Source organism: Podarcis muralis, chromosome 2, assembly GCF_964188315.1.
Source record: "Podarcis muralis chromosome 2, rPodMur119.hap1.1, whole genome shotgun sequence".
Taxonomy (NCBI): domain Eukaryota; kingdom Metazoa; phylum Chordata; class Lepidosauria; order Squamata; family Lacertidae; genus Podarcis; species Podarcis muralis.
In genome coordinates, this window is record NC_135656.1 from 81,709,794 (window position 1) to 81,732,743 (window position 22,950).

Consider the following 22,950-nt stretch of genomic DNA (forward strand, 5'->3'; position numbering starts at 1 on the left):
TGGTTTCCATACAGTGTTACAGGTTGTTGAGAACTTACCATCCTAATCCTGTAGTTCTCTGCGTTTTTTTATTTGAAAAAAATATGCAAATCATGTTTGGGAGGGCATAGGGATGAGGGACAAATGCAATTGAGTGCTCCTTTAAAGGTAAACCTGCCTAATGCACACTTGTCTGAACAATACATGAACTGAACATAGGAATCCTTCAAAATTACACTTCTCTGAATTTTGCAGTGCCGTTCTCCAGTCACTTTCCCAAGGTCACCCAGTGAGCTTTTAGGCTAAGTGGGGATTTGAACCCTAGTCCAACATTCTAACTCAGCTGCAATATGTGAGGTGGGTGTAACTATATCACTGCCCTCTCAGTTGCAATGATTGTGGAGGAGCAAGAGTGAGACAATCACCAGGTCTCACCCTGCCCCTTCCCAGTCTTGTTAAGTGTCAACATTTCTGCAGCGAAGAGGGCAGCACCATTGCAGCACCCCGATTTCACATGCCACAGCTGTCCTAACTACATATTAATACTACCTTGATCTTTTAAAACACAGAAAAGCACAATCAGGTGAGAATATTCACATTAATTATTGCTTATTGGTTTGAAAGCAGCATATTTGAAGGGGTGGGGGAGATGTGTGAAGCTTTATTTATTCCATGTTCCGTTGCGAGTTTTGTGATGCTAAACTTGCTCTGAACAAAAAGCTCTCCAAATCTATTTCTGAAAGACAATTTGGGACTAATTTGGATGATCTATTAGATCTCATGATACATGTTTCTTCCTGTTCTTGAAATGGCTGAGTTCATTTCCTCATACACTGGGGGAAAGATGTACACTGAGTTCAATGACATTTAGATATATATTTTTTATTACATGATTCTGGATAAGAATATCATCAGCATCATCTGTGAATAAAAATTAATGCTTCATTATTATGAGAAGAGGCAAGCGTTCATATGAAACAATGATATTAGAAAATTGATATGTGCCACCTATGAATATACGGCCACTTATTTTAATAGTTCTTGTACAAAAGAACAAAAACTCAACTTTCAAAGGCTTATAAAAATATATAGTTTCAATCGCCCATCAGGGTAACTGTGTGCTGGGAAAGGCCTCATATATTTCTCTTTTCTCTCTTTGTAGTGTAACTCTTCACAGAGATTTCCAAGCATGGCTACCAGATCTCAACCAGGAAATATTTTATTTATTTTTATTTAAATTATTTTACAGTACTATTCATATAATTTCACAGTAAAGCAGTAAAAACAGCATTCAAATTAAAAAAAATCAAGTCAATCAATCAACAAAACAGCAGGAGAATCACCACAGTCTACAGAACTAGGGAGAAATGGCATCCAAAATAAAAATATGAAAGAAAAGAACACACAGATTTCAGGTGTCTCCGAAAAGACAACAAGGCAGAAACTGAATGAAGCTTATTCCAGAGCATGAGATGACCACAGAAAAGGCATGGCTCCCAGTAGAGCCTAATCTGGTCATTACATAAAATGGAGCCTGGAGCAGAATTGCCAGAAAAGATCTTAAATCCTGCAGGGAGAGTCTGCATTGGAGTAAACATACTGCCTAAGATAATCAAGATCCCAAGCTATTTAGGACTATAAAGGTCAAAACAAGCACTCTGAATTGGACCTGGAAGCAAACTGGCTGGTATCTGTCACTTTCAAAGCTCCGCAATGAGCAGATTTTGTGTTTTGCTCCACAGGAGATACAAGAGCAGAGTGGGTGACGAGTCCAACAAGGCAGGAGGTGGCAGGAATGGCAAACACCCCTTCTCTGGAGCCGATCAAAAGCTTCTAGAAACAGGCACCTGTCTGCAGACTCAGCCTGGAAATGCCATACAGCAAGCTAAAAAAAAGTGTGCTAGAAGCCAGCAAATGTTCAGGTAGAAGTGATCATATTCATGCCAACTAGATGTTCTGGTATTCAGAGAATAACCATGACAGTAAAATAAGTCCTAATTTCTTATTATTTTTGAATACTATCACTTGGGGCTTTAAACTGTATTCTAAACACACCAGATTTAACCATTAAGGCTACCATCTTTTGATGAGACCCATCTTATAACTATTAGTAAAAAAAACACCTCACATTTGTTAAGTTTTTATATTACTGAGTGTTTTTTCACTAATACACCATTGCTAAAGGTATCCAACCATAAAGAAGGCTGATCGCCGAAGAATTTATGCTTTTGAATTATGGTGCTGGAGGAGACTCTTGAGGGTCCCATGGACGGCAAGAAGATCAAACCTATCCATTCTTAAGGAAATCAGCCCTGAGTGCTCACTGGAAGGACAGATCCTGAAGATGAGGCTCCAATACTTGGGCCACCTCATGAGAAGAGAAGACTCCCTGGAAAAGACCCTGATGTTGGGAAAGATGGAGGGCACAAGGAGAATGGGACGGCAGAGGACAAGATGGTTGGACAGTGTTCTCAAAGTTACCAGCATGAGTCTGACCAAACTGACCTGGCGTGCTCTGGTCCATAGGGTCACGAAGAGTCGGACACGACTAAACGACTAAACAACAACAACAAAAGGTATCCAAATAGAAAGATCTTCTCTCATGGGAAGGAGGGGCCCACCTCTCTTTGCTGCCTGTCTCTGCAAGCCCAAATGGGACCGAAGTTGGAGCAGCAGTTGATTTTGAAGCTCACATTCCCCCAGCTATAGTCCAGCATTTGCTTGCTTTATTTTCCCAGCTGTAAGCAGTACTCGCACAGCTGCCTTCCTAAAACACTACGAAGCATGAGTAGTCCTGGTTGAAAACAGGCAGAGCAATGAGTATGGCAATACCACTAGGGAACAGCTAGTCTGTACGCGCACTCTTGTGTGTGGTCTTGTGCGTGCAGACGTGTTCTTCAAGGGAGAAATGAGATGTGGAATGCTGGTTGTTCTCCCTGCCTGTAATTTCCCTTGCAGCTTCATGCAATCATGGAGTGGGGTAGAGGGAATGGCTTTCCCAGCAACCAAACTCCCTTTGCCTGAACTGTATCCAGCCACTTCCAATATGGGCATCAGCTATGTACTAAGCAAGCATTACGTCATTTCTTAATTCATCACTGGCCATGCAGATGTGTCAACTGAAAAGCGGCTCAGAGTGACATTCTTCACTTTGCAAAAGCTCAATGCAATAATATTGTTAGTTTCCTTCCTTTTTTAAAAAAAAAGAAAGAATCACACATCTTTCAGTAAGACGCACAGGAAGAATTCAACGCAGTAGGTTACGAAAAGCACCTGGCGCACTTTTGACACAAAATAAAAGTTAAGTACTGTATGGAAAAGCTGTTTGGCGTGTTGGCTTCTTCTTTTAGAATTCTTGCCTATTTAACGCACAAGGAGAGAATAAGAATGCATGAGGAATTCGATCTTTGTACATTCCAGTTTTGAACTGAAGCGATCGACACCTTCTGGACTAATGTGCAGGGTGGAACTCAGTTATCCACCAGCTTTCACACTTCCCAATTGCTCTGGCACAGTTCTTGGCTCAAAAAGCAAGCTTTAAAAAACTCATGCTTTTAAAGAAATGCAAGTTTTTAGTCCTCATTCAAATTAAGAATTTCCATAGATATAGATATAGATATAGATATATAGATGATAGATAGATGATAGATAGATAGATAGATAGATAGATAGATAGATAGATAGATAGATAGAAATTAAATTTTCTCCTCAAGCTGCCATTAGTTAAGGATGGGAGAAAAGACAGGTAATCATACATCATACTTAAAAAGAAGCCCCAATCCATCTTGTGCCAAGGCTGATTTTAAGCATAAATGATAGGCTATTTTATTGCTCCCAGATAGTCAAAAAGAGAGAGAGTGCTCCTACATCAGAAACAATCTTGTCTGTAATTCCTGGAAGGCCTCGCATGCCTTTTTTCTCCTGGACTGGGAGGGCGGAGTTTCTGACTGACTCCAGCTAAAAAAGCTGAGGCTACTGAGGTGATGTTTAGGGAGTTTGCGGGGTGGCATTGTTGCTATATCCACACCGTGATCAACTCCCACCTGGGAACCAATGTCCCCACTGTGGAAGGACGTGTGGATCTAGAATTGGCCTCCACAGTTACTTACGGACTCATTGTTAAAAGCATGTTTATGAAAGACAATCTTACTCGGCTACAAGTGATCACCAAAGATTGTTGCTATTACTGATACTAATTTTTTGCATCTTTATTTTTATATCTTATTATGATATATGTGGAAATTGTTCAGTTTGGTTGTATACTTTTTGATATGTTTATGATTAATTCTGTTAGGTTTATAATTATGTATTCTTTATGTTGTAAGCCGCCCTGAACATGGTTTTAACTATAGAAAGACAGCATACAAATACAATGATGAATGATGAGTAATGAATGTACATCAGAGAGAGAGAGAGAGAGAGAGAGAGAGAGAGAGAGAGAGATCTGGTGTCAGATTACTCCTTTATTGCCACTTCAGAAATCTCTTATCCTCTGGCCCAATCAATGTCAGAGCTCTGACATCAGCAGAGCTGAAAGGGGGACTGGTAGGACTACTAATTGGAGGACTAGGCACAGATTTTGACCAGTTCAGGAACAGGTCTAATCCTAAAACATACCTCCCATTGTTTCCAAAGGAAGGGAGGAGTCATTTTGAATAGTTCTACTAAATTCCTAAAAGTTTCCACAGAGTCTCATAGAGTCAATCTTTTCCTTCCCCATTTTTCACCCCTTTAATGAGAACTCATTCAGATAACCTCATCCTAGGGTCTGTATTGCTATGGGAGACAATAGTGGGGATAGTGGAGCTCCCTGATGAGTACCTCCAAGACAATTAAAAGTTTCAGAGTTGCTCTTTTTACCAAATCATAAGCCATGGGTTTTGCATATATCATTTTGATACATGCAACAAACTCTCCCCCTAGATCAAATTTATATAATACTTGAAACGGATAGTTCCACTTCATATGATCGACGGCTTTTTCCACATCCAAAGTAAAGCTCCATGTAGGCCTTCTGATTTTAAATGGAGTATATTAAATAGCTTAGATCAATAGGTATGTGCATGGAATTTTATACCTTCAATAAATCTTTAACAATATATCTGCCTAATATCTTGTTTCATCTTTCGGCCTAGATGATAGTCCATATCTTAAAATCCTGGTAAAGGAGGGTAACACAAGCTTAATAAACCTTTCCCTTGTTTATGAACAACAATAATTTCTGCTATTTCCCAAGATCTTGGAAAGTTATGCTTTTATTGTACATTACTTCATTCAACCTGCTTAACAAAAACCAGCATAAAGAATTTAAAATATATATTCTCATGTTCCCCTGAAATCCTATGCACACCTAGGACCTTCTTATTCTTCAATTCCTTTACTCAACCTAACTGAAGATGTGAGGAAACGTAACCTGTCTTTGATCTTTTCGTCTGCTGAGATGTCAAAGGTGTAGAGCTTATTATAGAATTCTCGAAAGATTTTGCTATTTCTTTTGGGAAAGTTACCAAGTAGAAAAGATCTGGACGCCATCTGAGTGAACCCCTGTGTAAAGCAGTTTATTCAAAATCTGGCAGATATACAAAGGCAAACAAGTCCAGGATTTTCCCTGCATACAGGTATTTACTGTAATGAAGAAATTGGGGGGGGGGGGGGGGATTGAGAATATTCAGATCTGGAAAGAGTATGACTTAATAGAACTCAGGAGACTACTACAATATGGTTTACTTAGAAGCTGTGGATAAATCAACGAAGAAGTAGATATCCAATCTATTCCTATATTTCAATATTTGCAAGTTAAACATATAATTACTAAACTGTTAGTATAATATGGCTCATTGAGGAATTGTACCAAATTTGAAATGATAATCTCCAACAGCCTAATGCTAATCTCCAATAGCCTAACCAAGTAAACTTTAAATCAAATTTATAAAACATGGTAAGTAGTAGGCTGATTTCCCATAAGGAATTCTTATGAATTAAGAAGATGATTTCAGAAAAAATATTTCACAGGACACATGGAATTATATTCTTCAGTCCACACCATGTATGAACTAAAAAGTGTATGTGTGCGTAAAACACACATACACACAAGCGCATACACACACACACACACACACACACACACATATTTGGTACCACACAGGCTTAAAGGTAAAGGTAAAGGTACCCCTGCCCGTACGGGCCAGTCTTGCCAGACTCTAGGGTTGTGCGCCCATCTCACTCTATAGGCCGGGGGCCAGCGCTGTCTGCAGACACTTCCGGGTCACGTGGCCAGCGTGACAAGCTGCATCTGGCGAGCCAGCACAGCGCACACGGAACGCCGTTTACCTTCCCGCTAGTAAGCGGTCCCTATTTATCTACTTGCACCCGGGGGTGCTTTCAAACTGCTAGGTTGGCAGGCGCTGGGACCGAGCAACGGGAGCGCACCCCGCCGCGGGGATTCGAACCGCCGACCTTTCGATCGGCAAGTCCTAGGCACACAGGCTTAGTCAGATGTAAAAAGGCAAAGGACCCCTGGACAGTTAAGTCCAATCAAAGACGACTATGGGGTGTAGTGCTCATCTCACTGAGGGAGCTGGTATTTTTCCACAGACAGCTTTCCAGGTCATGTGGCCAACGTGGCTAAACCACTTCTGGCCCAACAGGACACCATGATGAGTGCCAGAGCACACGAAAACGCTGTTTACCTTCCCACCACAGTGGTACCTATTTATCTACTTGCACTGGTATTTTTTCAAACTGCTAGTTTGACAGAGCAACAGGAACTCACCCTGTTACATGGATTCGAACCGCTGACCTTCCAATTGGCAAGCCCAAGAGGCTCAGTGGTTTAGACCACAGCGCCACTCGCTGTACAGCCATATGGATGATGAGTAAAGGAGGTGCATTTCTAATAGTGCCACTATTTATCATATTTTGAGGTTGCATTGAAAACTGGTTATCACAACTGAAATTAGAACAATCACTTACCAACGGATCCACTTATTATTATAAGAACATAAGAAAGAAGAGTCCTCCTACTGGATCAAGCCAAAGCCCCCATTTAGTCCAGCACTTTGTTCTCGCAGTGGCCAAACAGATGCGCATGGGACACCTCCATGGAGAACCTAAGTGCAGCAGCACTATCTCCATGTGCAGTTCCCAGCAACTGGCATTCAGAGCCATACTGCCTTTGATACGGGGGGCAAAGCATAGTCACCATACCTAGCAGCTCCTGATAGCTTTATTCTCCTTGAATCTGTCTAAGCCTTTTTAAAAGCCACCCAAGTTGGTAGTCATCACTATCATTTTTGTAGGTCCGCTTACCCACTTTTATGGGTGCGGCGGCATTGTGGGGTGGCCAGCGCTTCCCCACCCCACCTGGCGGTGCAGAGCTGTGTGTTGGGGACTGTTCCTTGCCAGAGCACGAGCTTCTGGCTTGAAAACTTGCCTCATGTCAGTCTGTTGACTGGCCAGTGGCAGCCTGGCGTGGAGGACCGGACCGTCCAGGAGTGGTCCTGGGGGAACAATCAGGCTTCCCTCAGGTCCGCACCTGGGGGATTTAAATCAGCCTACGGCTGTCCCCACCACCCAGCTCTTCTTTGTCGGATCATCCCACACACCCACTCCTGTAATTTTGCATTTACTCACTGAATTGACCTTGCTATGGCTGCAGTGGTCGCTGTATTTTGGAGGGACAGGTAAGAATTTGCCTACCAGGTGAATTAGCTATGACCTGGAGATTTTGCTTACCTTGTAGCAATCGTCACAACTTTGGCAGTTTAAGCATTGAGTAACCTTAGTCTTGGTTGGAGGGGGGTTATACCTTCGCTTTCCCCTCCACAAATAGAATATCCCATTAAAGGAATCCATGATGGAGTTGCTTCTGTCCATTTGCCCAGACAAGGGGCTTGAGCCTCAGCGCTCCTAGAGGCGGCAATCCCTGCGGGATCCCCCTATTTTATGTAAGTCATAGGAATCCCCGCTGCCGGGTCAACCCTAATGTCATTTCCGGCAGACGGGCCAGAAATAAATACCAAATCACTTCATCTGTAGTCAGTAAAGTTGTGGCCTGATTTGATCCCTTTCTACTGTGTGGCCTTGTTTATTTGGTAGCTCATCTGAAGGGGGGGGGGGGAGTGTGCGGCCTGGACCTGCAATTTTTAAAAATGCGATGTGTAAAGAAATGCTTTGTTCTGTCTGCCCTGAACTATCTAGCATTCAGCTTCATTATATAGCCCCGAGTTCTAATATTATGAGAGGGGGAAAGTTTTCCCTGTCCATTTTCTTCATACTATGAGTAATCTTACACACCTCTATCATGCCCACCATTTGCCTTTTTTCCTAAACTATAAAACCTAAACTATAAAACCCGAAATGTTGTAACTTTTCTTTATAAGAAAGTTGCTGTTTCCTTTTTCCAGACTTTTCCCAGTTCTGCATTATCCTTTTTGAGGTGCGGTGACCAGAACTACACACAGTATTCCAAGTGTAATTTCAACGCAGATTTGTATAACAGCACAATGATATTGGCAGTTTTATTTACAATCCCTATCCTAATGACTCTTGAGAGTCTCATGGACTGCAAGAAGATCAAACCTATCCATTCTGAAGGAAATCAACCCTGAGTGCTCACTGGAAGGACAGAGCCTGAAGCTGAGACTCCAATACTTGGGCCACCTCATGAGAAGACTCCCTGGAAAAGACCCTGATGTTGGGAAAGATGGAGGGCACAAGGAGAAGGGGACGACAAAGATGGTTGGACAGTGTTCTTGAAGCTACAAACATGAGTCTGACCAAACTGCGGGAGGCAGTGGAAGACAGGAGTGCCTGGCATGCTCTGGTCCATGGGGTCATGAAGAGTTGGGCACGACTAAACGACTAAACAACAACAACAATCCTAATGACCCCTAACTTGGAATCCATCTTTTTCACAGCTGCCATATACTGACTCAACATCTGTATCAAACTATCTACCATGATCTCAAGCAGTGCTATTTTTCAAGAAAAAGAGGTGTCGGAACTCACCATGAATGCCTCATTTGTTCTCTTATAATGGCAATGGTGCCCACCTGAGAGGTACCGGAACTAAGTTCCAGCTGGAAAAAAAGCCTTTGCTTTAAAGTCTTTTTCTTGATCAGTCTCTTCCAGTTCAGACTTCATTAGTTAAACTAGGAAATTTCAGCCCCTGAGTGCCTCATACAGAACATACTGCATTGGGCTAAATCCCACAATTCATATAGAATGGCCCTTCAGCAGCTGGCTAGAAGAGGAAGCCATAAATCTGTTGATCCAACCATTCTTTACCTCCAGAGGCTACTCATGCTGTTTAGTCTGAACTCATTGTGTCTCTGGTAAATAGCAAGTTGATACAAGTCAATGCACTGCTATACCCACCTGATCTTATCAAAGGATAGCAGAGAAATTTGTTTGGCTCACGTTTTAATGTGAATGCACCCAATTTGCACATCCTAGACCAAATCAAAACGTAGGTGTCCACCAAAATCTGCACATCTCTGAAGACTGCAGCACAGTTCTTTAATGAAAAAAAGGTGTGCAAAGAAGAGGAAACAGATTTGCATAAGCTATGTGTGCAAATTTATATGTACAGAGGCAAATACTATAATTTAAATGGAAATACAATTGCATCTCAGCATAGGAAGGAAGCCTGTGCTCAGAGGTGTGCCTGTTCAGTCTGCATTCCAGGTGTTGGCTGTTGATGGGCAACTTCCAGACCCTTCTGCTCTCTCTTCTTACAGTTCTTTCAACTGCACTTGGTTGGGCCAGACAGCCCCATCAAACAAAGGACTCCCTTCATATACAGGACTGTCCTCTGTAAATTAGGATATATGGGGCCCCTATTCATCTCATATATACATAAAATATTATACATAAAATTATACAAAGTATTTTAACAGGGGGTTTTTAATTTAAAAAAAACACCTTATTGCTCAGCACTTTTATTATTTTAGGTCTCTTCATTTCATCTAAGGAGCTCTTGCAATTTGACTTAGTGTGTCATCCAAACATGGTTTGTGGTTATGCTCTGTCCTAGCTAGCCATGAGCTGCAGCCAAGAACAATTTTTAATAATATGTTTCCATGCTAGGGAAGTAGAAATTGCATTTTGGTGTAATTTTATCTTTAATATAGAAGTGCTATTTCTGAGTTTTTTAAATACGGTACCCCCTGATCTTAAACACTATGAAGTAAATTGCAAAAGGGCAATTTACTTTGAGTAAGAGGCAACGGATTGTTGCAACATTCCACCTGAAGCATTTACCCTCTGCATCATTCAATATACAATATAGCACTAGAAAAGCAAAGCAAAATATCTTCTGATTTTTAACATATTTAACATATTTAACATATTGAGCACTGAGAAATTTGATGTATTCAAATTTACATTTTGGCTTTTTGTACTATTAAGAATAGATGGATTTAAGCCACAACCCCAAAGCCAGAATTTAGTGTTTAATTTACTTCTAGACCCCCTCCCCTCAAAAAAACCCACCTCTGGGAACAGTAACATGTGTTAATACTTGAATATTTTTTTCTTAATAAAACTTCCAACACCAGCTTTACCTCACTGAACTTACCTCACTGTTTTTTATGTTTGCTATAAAACTATAGCTGTCATAATATTTCTTTGAATTACAGCAAAAGGAAGCAGGTCATTCATGAGTCAATGTTATTTCACAATGTAATGATAGTTGTAAATTCAAAATACTCAAAACCAATTTTAAAAACCATCAATCCTGGAAAAGCTCTCATATTTTGAACATTCTGTCTCTAATAATTTTTCAAATTGTTTTTAGAAAAGCAAGTGCCAATAAAAATGGAATTCACTGCCATCTTCTGCCTAAGGCTGTGTTAAGATACACTGAAATCCTATAAACACTTACTTAGAATTAAATCCCACTGAACCCAGTTGGACTTACTTCTTAGTAAGCACACACAGGATCAAACAATGTATATTACCAAACAAAATTTCTCTCTCTCTTTCTCTCTCCCTCCACACACACACACACACACAAAATATTTTAAAATTAGGTGTATCGGTGTCCATCTACAATATAAGCTAATTTATGTTACTTATGCAAAATTTGAACAAGATATTTGAATTAGTTTGCTTCATGCTGCAATCCTGCCGCCACCATGCCTGAAACAACTGGGGCAGCAAGCAGCCTTTGTGGCCATTTGGAAAAGGGGGGAATGGTGTTTGGGCTTCACATGTGGACACACACTGTGCTGACCAGGGACGGTTGTGTTATATGAGGTCATACAAGCCCACACCGCCTCTCCTTTGGCGTATTCAGTTTTTGAGCACCCTCCGGTAAAGTCACTGTAGGACACCATTTATGGCAGTGGCATTCAACTTTTACACAATTAATTGACCTAACTTAGTCAAGTTCATTCATTTCAATGGGTCTACTGTGCGTCAAACTTAGCTGAATACCACCCAGGGTAGGTTTTTTTTGCTTATCAGATGACTGACCTTGGAGGTGGGTTTTTTTGCCTACTCTGTACAGATTTGGTGGTGGGTTCGGTTAGGGGAAAACCTTTAGAAAGGTTAATTGGACACACTGGGCTGTGGAAGTTATGAGGTAGTTATAGTCTGGTGAGCATGTTCCTTTATGGGTGAAGACTTGCCTTCAGGGCTATGGGACTCTCCGGCATGGTAGAGAGCTGCTTTGGAGCTAACCTGTAATAACTGTCCAGAGCTGTAGGGCCCCAGAAGGCTGGTGAAGCAGGTAGGCCTCCTTAAAAAGGTAAAGGTACCCCTGCCCGTACGGGCCAGTCTTGACAGACTCTAGGGTTGTGCGCCCATCTCACTCAAGAGGCCGGGGGCCAGCGCTGTCCGGAGACACTTCCGGGTCACGTGGCCAGCGTGACCAAGCTGCTCTGGCGAGCCAGAGCCGCACACGGAACGCTGTTTACCTTCCCGCTAGTAAGCGGTCCCTATTTATCTACTTGCACCCAGAGGTGCTTTCGAACTGCTAGGTTGGCAGGCGCTGGGACCGAGCAACGGGAGCACACCCCGCCGTGGGGATTCGAACCACCGACCTTTCGATCGGCAAGCCCTAGGCACTGAGGTTTTTACCCACAGCGCCACCCGCGTCCCTCTGGTAGGCCTCCTTATGTACCTGAAATGGTGGGGCTGAAGGCAGGTTGGCCTTGGCAAGGTTGGTTTACCTACTGTTCGTTCTGCGCAATCAATCAGTATCCTACACCAATGTCCCCCACTGCAGATCTGCTGGGTTCAAGTAAATAAATGTGACCCAGTTCACCCAATCTCGTGCCTGGCCTCTTTATTTCTGTGTAGTCGCAATATTCAAACAAGTATTATAGTCACTAGTCTACATCCCCACCCCCACTACAGCACAAACTTCAGTCTAAAACATTGTTTCATCAGACATATTAGGGATAGGCAAGCTATCCTAAAGCACTTTCTAATTTACTAGTAATCAGAGCCCCATTTTCAATTGTTGCATGAGTGTAAAAAATTGTCAAGACTAGCCACGCACTATGTTTGCAACTTCTGTCCCCAAGTATATTGTTTGGCAGAATTTCCTGCACAGAATGGCAAACCGGATGCAGAGTCATGCTTAATTTCAAAGTTACAATATTAGAAAAGAAGCCTTTCAAATCAGGAGATGGTCTCATAAACAATTGCAAACTTTTTTTCAACTGAGAACCTCTGCCTTGATCGAAACAAGCAGAAAACTCGCCAGTGAAACTGTTCCAGGCAGGGAACGGGGACAGCTTCAACTCCGACATTTCTTCATGGCAGGTACTTATTTAAGGCAAAGAAACCTAGCTAAAGCGGGAACCTTAATGAAAATATTACTAGCTTGTTGATTTTTACAAATATCAAAGGTCTATGATTGTCCCCTCTTCCCATTATAATTACTACTAGTCACTCCTTTGTTAAGAAGAAGCAGAAATGCGCTTTTATTGTACTATTTCTATTAGCTATCTTGGCTAATATGGGTTCCGCTTTGGTGCAATAGCTCCTCAGAAGCCAAATTTGCCACTCCAAATTGTCAGTTTATCTGTCCTTCCCACATCCAGCACAGGCCCTTCCTTAATTTTCCTAACTGGAGCCAGTCCAAATATTTGTCTAAGCCTGTAATGCGGGGCAATCTAGGGGCCATATTTTAGATCCAGAGTTAACAATGGAATATGGGGGCAGGGGAGAGACTAGTTTTGGGCACTAATCTTGAAATCACTGTACCAGCACAGCTTTTATTCTCTCCATTGGTCTTTCCCCAGGAGCAGCACAACCCTGCCTACGTTAGTCAGCTAAGAGTAAGAACAATGCAAGAGTTGATGGTGGGGTTTATGCTATCCCCCTCAGGCATAACCTTGTGACTGGAGCCTGTGTTTTTTTGGTATTTTATCATCTTGAAAGAGGCTGTCAGAACACTCAACTGCACCTCATGGGGAAAGATTGGGGGGAAGTAGTATAATAGAAGAAAAAGGGCATTCCAGGAAACAGTCTTTGAGCTGATGAATAACATAGCTCTTAGGTTACTGATTCATGTGGCATTAGGACAGGCCTTCAAATGAGTTTATGCTTTTGTTTCATTGCAACACGGCCAACAATCTCTGGTACAAACCTGCCTCTACTCTAGCTATGCACAGCCAGAGTTAGTAGCAGTGCTATGGAACTCATGAAAGAGATGAGCAGCTAACAGCATCCGGGGAAAGTAGGACGCAATGATGGCACTCTCTCATTTAGCTTCAGCACTTTCATCATTGCCCTACTGGCCAGCAATCAGTTAAGCACTGATGAAAACACAACTCCCAGCTTGATGTGTAAGCATATACATTTCCCACAGAGAATATAATGAAGATCCTCAGCACCGCAGGATTGACTTCAGCCCTGTTCCAAGACACTGCCAAAAGTGAGGTCAGCAAACTGTTGGAGATGAAGCTCTGAATTTTGCATGAGAGCAATGTGATACGACAATTCAGACCATCACTTGCAATGTCTAAACACACACCCAATCATGTTAATTTCAGGGACATGCTGGAACAAATGTCAGGGCTCAGGATTGTAGAAGCTGCTGACGATGAAAGGAAACAGACACTCTTGACTGTATTTCATTGCCCAATAAAACATTATCATTTGTATCTAATTTCCCAAGCATTCATGTACACAAGGGTCATCTTGGGTACTACACTATTTTACAGTACTACGTACCTGTTCCTGGCACTCTTAAAACGTTGGATAGTTATATTGATAGTTATATTGGGGGGGTTTTGTGCCAAAGTATAAACTTGGTCTTGTAAATCTGGCAGGGGGACAGGACTACAAACCTCCCAAGTGGTTTTTGTAAGTTTCCAGAGTGTTTTATTGTTCTTATAAAAAACCTTCAGCATTTTGAGAGCTTTTGTGTGCATATAGTGAAAGCAGCTTCTACTTGCCCTTTGAAAATAAATGTGCCAGAAGCAACAGCTTTAACTGGGGAGAACCGGGGGAGCCTTGAATAACCTTCCCCCACAAGAGCATCCAACCAACCCTGGATGACATATACTCTGTCCTGAACTGTTTATAAAGATTAACAATATATAGTGTAATAAATTAACACAAAAATGGTTGGGAGGGGGAATGAAATTGAGACTGAGGTTGTAAGTTTATGGGACAAAAGTATGTCCTAGCAACTGCAAATATCAGCTGACTGTTGTGCTAGCCAAGGGGAAAACGCGATCTCCACTATCTTCTTGAGACAAGCACATCAAATAACTGTCTTTATGCCAAATTAAAATGTTTCACTCAGCTTTGCAAGCAAGAATATCCAACAAAAATAGGAGAAATTTGAAAGTGCTCTCAAAGATGCTCCCCAGATGCCGACTGCAAGCAGATGGTGAAAGCATCCTTGCGCCTGTAGTGAACATAAGCAGTGCATATCTCTATTTCTGCTTCGTTTTAAAGCTAGCTTTCTTGTGATGTTGTGGTCCTTGTACAATACTCTACAGTTATCCCAAAATGAACTCAGCCACTGGCAATATTGTCTACTGATAACAGCTGAACAGCTGCTTCCAACTCGAGATACAAAGGAAAGGCAGCGTCTGGTGCCAGCCAGCTATAAAAACCTGACAGCAAGCTATCCTGAGCAAAAGCTTCTCAAAAGAAGTGCGCTGAAGAAGTGAGCAAGGGTTATCAAAAGATCAGAAATGTTTGCAGCCAAAGAAGTGAATCACTCAGCTGAGATGTGCCAGCTGGATCTTCAGTTTCACAACTGATAAACGTAAGAAACTAGCAGGCCTGGAGAAATGGGAACTGACAGGTGAAAATTGTCAAAGATAAACATGAATGGAGAACAGGAAATTGCCAAAGGAAAGAGTCATCCAAAAATACTCTGCTTTTTGAGAACTAAACCTGATGACTTAGTGTGACCATAGGAAAAAGTACAAACCGAGAGTCTTTACATAATTTTCCTGCATGCATGCAAGAAAGGTGATAGTTTTGTACTTTGGGCAAAACTCCCAGGTCCTAATCTTTCAGAAAATATTACAAAATCATAGTAAGCTTTTAAAATAGATGTCGCATGTCAGCATTATGTTTATAAACTGCAAAAGCAATTCCAATTTTCCATATAACAGGAAGCAATAGAATGTATTGCTGGCTACCAGCGTTTACTGCATAAACTCCCCGCAATCAGCAACACCTTTTGTTGCTAATGTGTTGCAGAACCAACACACATAATGAGTAGATACATGCCTAGATTCCTAAAAAGAAAACTACTGATGCAAAGGATAAAAAACTGAGAAGCATCAGAGCCTGTCAGAGCTTCTTGATGTGCTGCCCAAGTAAATTGTTGCTGCTTTCCTCTCTCTCTCTCTTAAAGGAAATTATTACATAAGTGATAACGAAGAATAAGGTTGAGCAGGCCTTCTTCACACATCACACTTTTTCAAGGTGTACAGCCAATATTTTTAGGAGTACATTTAAAAATTAAAGGGTGGCATTAGGCAAGCAAGAGCACTTCTGCTTATGCAAGGCAGGGCAATTTATTTTCACGGATCTCCCCTACCAATTCCAACCTCAGGAACTATGTTTTCAGGGTCATGGCTTATAGAGAATAAGTGAAAGTCAGATGTCCAGCCTTCTATGACTCCCACTTGCCTAATGCCACCATTGGAGACAAACCAGAAAACTGAATGTAGCAATTGTTTTTATATGAAAACAACATGTATCATAGCTACTTATATCAGGGATTCGGAATTGTCTGCTGAGGGTACAGCAAATGTCAAACCTGGGTTTCTTGCACCCCACATGCATCCTTCATGCCATGTACATGGCCCAACAATGGCTATGATCCTCTTCCACTGTCAAAGCATTATGCTTCAGATGACCAGTTGCTGGGAGTCGCAAGTCAGCAGGGTGCTGTTGTGCTCATGTCCAATTTGCAGGCATCCCACAGGCCTATGTTTGGCCAATGGGGGGAAAGGATGTTGGACTTGATAGACCACTGGCCTGATCCATTTATTTAGGTAATTTATAAAACAATTTCATATTTCCAAGAAAATCTCTAAGTGGTTTATTATATCCTAAAACCATTACAGAGAAATGAGAACATTGGAATGAGTAATGCACATGGGTAGGCAAACTAAGGCCCGGGGGTCGGATCCAGCCCAATCGCCTTCTAAATCCAGCCCACCAATGGTCCAGGAATCAGTGTGTTTTTACATGAGTAGAATGTGTCCTTTTATTTAAAATGCACCTCTGGGTTATTTGTGGGGCATTTGTATTTTTTGCCCTAAAATATAGTCTGGCCCCCCACAAGGTCTGAGGGACAGTGGACCGGCCCCCTGCTGAAAAAGTTTGCTGACCCCTGGTGTAGTATATCAGAGATCTATATGACTTTGAATGGTCTGTTAGGAAGCTTGATTGACACATAATACCTGAGGGGGGGAATACTTCTTCTTTTTGCCCTTTAAGCCTCTTTTTCTTGCTGTCGCTGGTCACCATGCAGGTGTTAACAAAAATCCTTGTGACTGAGCAAAGGAACATCCCTTCAAGTGGGTGATACCTACTCTGTCCCAACAAAATATCAAACGAGATTACCGTATTTTTCACCCCATAGGGCGCACCGGCCCATAGGGCGCACCTACCGGTAGTTTTTGTTTGTTTGTTTGTTTGTTTTTTGAGGGGGGGAGAATAAAGGGAAAAAAACTTATTTCCCCCCAGGCGCAGGGCTGGGGCGGGGGAAGCCCGAGCATCCCCCGACCCCAGCCCCCAGAACAGGCTGCTATCCGCAAGCCTAGGGAGCCCGGTGGGAAGTCGTGCCAGTCTCCCCAGGCTTGCGGAGAGCTGCGTGAAGCCCGGGCGCGCTCTTCAGCGCGCCCCAGGCTTCGGAATGCAGGCAGCTCTGCGCAACCCTTGGGAGACCGGCGCGAAATCAAGTTGCGCAGAGCTTCCTGAAACCTGGAGAGCGAGAGGGGTCTATGCGCACCGACTCCTCTCGCTCTCCAGGCTTCAGCGAAAGCCTGCATTCGCCCCATAGGATGCACACACATTTTCCCTTCATTTTTAGAGGGGGGAAAGTGCGTCCGATAGGGCGAAAAATACGGTAATCAAGGAGGATCTTGCTGCAAGAGCTGAATCATACAAGCTACAGTAAGAGAGGAAGATTTGTGACTGAGAACATAGCTCTCTATCCACTGCATCAGAATGGCTCCACTCCATAGTGGACTTACTGCATAGTGGTTTCAACCATGAGAGGGAGAAGTAGGAATGGTATGAAGGCTCATAATGCAGCAACTATGCTAATTCTAGGCAGCTGTGGGTCCAGACACTGGAAAATTTAAGAACCTTGTGTATTCCATCTTTCATGATGGAAGAAAGCTGGGTATTAATGCAAAGAATGAAGTAAAATATGAACCATCTAAAGTGCCATCAGATGAAACTAAGAGAGAAATTTGGAAGAGTTTCACCAATACTACTTTGTTTTTTCACCTTCTGCCCAATACCAATGTGTTACTAGATAACTTATTGAATTAGTACAGTACGGCATTTTACATATGGCCGCCCCACATTATGTAACCTACGTCTGCTCACTTATACTCTGATCCTGAATTCTATATTTGACAGGAATATGATACTATAATGAGGTGTTCTCATTATTTAATTAAAAGCTCCATTTTGAGTAAAGGTTACCTAATTAGGTCATTTCTCAGCAGTGTAATGGCTGTGAAGGCATTCAGTTAATCAATTGTGGGTCCTAAATAATTCAAAATACAGAAAGTGGATTGTCCATGTTATCTTTCTCCAACTGGTATGATGCAAAATCAGATGGTAAAATAACTAATTGCTTCCCCCCTGGAGTTACTACCTCACAAAAAGTAAAATTGCAGTGTTTTTCATACCATGCAAGCACAATATAAATGCCAAGCTTGTGCTCTCAGGAAATTGAACTAGTTCTAGAAAAATATCCTGCTGTACTTGTCTCTAATAAGTGGCAACTGATGTTTGGTTCCATACCCATTAAGGAAAAGGCACACTTGAAAATAAGACATGGGCCAGGAATCATTATGTTCTTCCAGAACACTCCAATATTCTCCAATAAAATCTATTGACACGTAAAAGAATGTAGATAGTATCGCACAAGTAAGATTATGAGTTTTTCCACATGCCATGATAGCATATGTAAATATGCTATCAGTGCTGAGGCAGAAATTCTTCTCTTGGCCTTCCTGTCTTTCGCTGGATACAAGGAATGACAGCTGTCACTCACATGCATACCATCTATCTACACCAGCAGTTATCAGATCTTGACAGTGTTAGCTACCGCAGTAAATTCTGCAGCTTGGAATAAAGTCTCACTGTATTCAATCAGGCTTGCTCACAAGAAAATCTGAATACAATTGCAGCGTTAAGAATAGAATTGCTGTTTAAATATATACAGTGGTACCTCGGGTTAACAATTTGATTCGTTCTGGAGGTCTGTTCTTAACCTGAAACTGTTCTTAAACTGAAGCACCACTTTAGCTAATGGGGCTTCCTGCTGCCACCGCTGTGCCGCCAGAGCATGATTTCTGTTCTCATCCTGAAGCAAAGTTCTAAACCCGAGGTACTATTTCTGGGTTAGCGGAGTCTGTAACCTGAAGCGTATGTAACCTGAAGCGTATGTAACCCGAGGTACCACTGTATGTACTTTTTACACTTTAACCTGCAGAGCAATGTATCAACGAATGTATTCATTTTAAGGGTTATATTTTTCCTGAGGAAAAAATCAGAAGCAAATTTAGCACTTGGTCCATCCTCCCTCAACCCCATCATCTCACCATGTTTGTTTTACACATTTAAAAAAAAAAAATCAGCTTCTGATCCATAGCCAGTTTTGTGGTGTGTTTATATGCTGCGAATGTCTGTGGCCATAAAATTATTGAACATTATATATTTACCAGCTGCTTTCTTCTTTTCAAATTAGCGCAGTTTGAAAAAGAAAACACTTTTCCCAATTATAAAATAAAACCTTGCCCAAAGCAGCGTGGGCATGTTGCAAGGCTGACTGGAGCAAGAGCCCATGAAGAAAAACTACTGAACTCTTTTCTCTATGGTCCTTGGCCAGCTCAGATTCAAACTCCCTGAGCCGCACGGAAAAGATATGGGCAGCTTGGTAAGAGAGATTTTGAGCTGGCAAAGAACAGAAAAGAAAAGAGTTAACACATTCTTCCTCCACATAGATTACAAAGGATGCTTTGGGTTAAAACAAACCAAAACAAAACTGGAAACATTTATTTTTTGTCATTGATGATTTAGTGATATGCTCCTCAAATCCTTTACCCTCCCTTCTTCCCTTATTGTCTGCTTGTGTTTTGTATGGCTGCTAGGTGCAAAAGTGTGTTCATTTCTGTTTTCCTTGGGCAAAACCTCCATTTTCTGAAGGAAGTCTTCTTACCTCTGACAGTTTCCTTGACAATGCTCATTAACCACAATGGCATCCTCGTGGACTTTGTGGTGTCTTTCCATATCTGCACTATCATTTCTAGCTGAGTTTCTATTATTGTGAATAATCTTCAACCTTTCTACAAATATTTGTATTTAACTTCCTTGACATTCCCTTTCAAAATGGGATTCAAAATGGCCTTAACAGATTGGAGAACTGGGCCCAAACTAGCAAAACAAATTTCAATAGGGACACATGTAAGGTTTGGCACTTAGGCAGGAAGAACCAGCGGTACAAATATAAGGTGGAAGACATCTGACTGGCCAGTAGTACATATGAAAAGGATCTAGGGGCAGGGCTTTTTTTTTCTTTAAAAAATGTTTATTTTCCTACTCATATTGAAATACTGCCCCTCAATGAGGCCAAACTTAGATTCACAAAATGTTTAGGGGTATGCGTACCCCTGCATCCCCCCCCCCTCCAGAAAAAAGCACTGTCTAGGGGTCTTAGTAGATGACAAAGTCAACATGAGTATGATGCAGCAGCATAAAAAGCTAATGTTATGCTGTGGCTGCATTCAGAGAAGTAAAGGTAAAGGTAAAGGACCCATGGATGGTTTGGTCCAGTCGAATTCAACTATGAGGTGCAGCGCTCACCTCCGCTTTCAGGCCAAGGGAGCTGGTGTTTGTTCGCAGACAGCTTTCCAGGTCATGCGGCCAGCATGACTAAACCGTTTCTGATGCACAGAGCACTGTGACAAATGCCAGAGTGCATAGAAATGCTGTTTACCTTCCCGCCACAGTGGTACCTATTTATGTACTCACCCTGGTATGCTTTCAAACTGCTGGGACAAAGCAACGGGAACTCACCCCATCATGCGGATTTGAACAGCCGATCTTACAACTGGCAAGCCCCAGAGGGTAAGTGGTTTAGACCACAACACCATCCACGTCCCCGCTAACCACAGAAGTATAGTGTCCCGATCAGGGGAAGTAAGATGTAACTCCAATGCCATGAATCTGAATAGTCATCTCCCAAAACTACCCTTTGGTACTGTGCCAGCTTATAACTACCCTTATAACACCCCATTTATGTAGCCAGTACAGGAGGGTACCATAGACAATGACATCAAAGACACTTAGAGGTTCAATGAGAACCAACACGGTCACATGTCTTACTCCTAGTATAGGTCATCCATTAGGGTAATAACGGTGGTATCCATGCCACAACTGGGTCTAAAACCCATTGAAATGGGTCTAGAAAACTGATATACCACAAGAGTTGTGTACATCTTTCTATAGAACTAGCAGTGTTACACTCCTTAACTGATTTATATACAGATAAATATAAGTATGAATGACTCTATGCAGCACTGTAGAAATAATCAGGAGACAAATTATTTACAGCAGGAGTAAATGCAATGTGAATGAAAACTTATTTCCCAATCACTGACAGGTGACATTAACGCAAGAGTCTTATAAATCTGCCATTAAAGTAATGTTGAATATATAAAAACAAAACAAATGCCATTCCTGTTCTGTTTTCCTTTTCATGGAAAGCATTCTCAGAATAATCTTTTTTCCAGACACAGATTACTCTGCACATGGGTGAATTTCAGCTCCTTGCTCTAATCTTTCCAAAAGATTGCAAAACTGAAGGTTCATTTCACAGAACAGGACAATGCTAGCATACAGAAGGAGTCTTAATAGTAAGTCTTCCAGAGATTAACTGCCTGGGGTCCTGCACTATGCAAATTTAATTACATTTATCATCACATACTTAACAGTATCATAATATCATCACAGACTGAAACAGAAAACAGAAGAGCTGTTTTCTGGACTTGATAAAGTTAAAGGTGATATGCTGAGAAGCTGCTAACATTTATGCCTACAAGTAGTCACTTCAGTGGCTTTCACTAAATAAGAGTAGCAGGGATCTAGATTCTAGACATTGGCAAATATCACCCTGCTAACTTAAATTACAGAAAATTGCAATTTGCAGGCTGGAGAATGTGATAAACATGATACGAAATAATTCTTGTAGGAAGAAACACATCTAATGAACAGCGATGCATAATGGTAACCATTAGGCATTACAAAGATATCTAGAAAAACCTGGTATTTGAGCTGTGAACCATTAAACCCCCAATCCGCATTAGTTGGCTTAAAAATCCATGTCACCTACTGTTTTTCTACACTTGCACTGCATACGTAGGAAAATATCCCAGCTTTCAAAGGATACTTTCTTTGGTCACAAGCTTATGCGAGAACTGTTACTTAGAATGACAGAAGAGTTGCAAAGGACCACAAGGATCCTCTAGTCAAGTGCAGCCTCCTGCAAGGCAGGAATCTTTTGCCCAACTTGTGCTTCTTATCTTTTTTCCAAGTAAGACAATCAAGACAAAGCTAGAACACGACATCCCATAAATAGCAAAAACAAAACAAGACAAAACAAGGAGGGAGAGGCAGCAGTTCTTAGCAGCCCCTGGAGCTGAGATAAGGATGCCCCTGAGCTTCAGTACTAGGCATTCCAGAGCATTGCTTTTCTCCCTGAAATATTCAAAATCAGGTTGCAATATGCCATAATGGGCTAAAAGTCTTTCCTCTAATTTTGACAGAAAATTAGTTTTACATGACTTCTGGATTTTTCTTTGAACCATGACGGTGTTCAGCCAAGTGAAACTAATTGTACATTATGTGAAAAGTTCTGGAGACTTTTCTTTAGAGTCTTTAGAAACAGATGTTTAATTATGACACTGTAACAAACATCTCTGAATTGCTTAATTTACAACACTTAAAGGCTTAAAGATGCCTAAATATGTCATTCAAAATGCAGCATTTTTTCTTCAATTAATTTTCTGAAAGTTTACAAAATTTGTACTAATTCTCTGTAACTAGATATGTTCTGGATCTAGTCTCAGAGAATCTGTATAGAATACACATTTGAAACATCTTTAAAACTAAGCAAAAACATCTTTCTATTATGCTGCAAGGCAAATGATTTTTAGATGTTTTGCATTTTTATGCTAAATAGAGCAGCTGCAATTGATAAAAGGCAATCAAGCTAATTCAAGTCAATCAAGTCCAGGA

General features: G+C 41.5%; 1 protein-coding gene across 7 annotated transcripts in view; it reads right to left on the reverse strand.

Annotated features, from left to right (window-relative positions):
• The window catches only part of ERC2 (ELKS/RAB6-interacting/CAST family member 2), a 514,390-nt gene that overhangs the window by 324,155 nt on the left and 167,285 nt on the right, over nt 1-22,950 (reverse strand). The gene's annotated exons all lie outside the window — the stretch shown is intronic.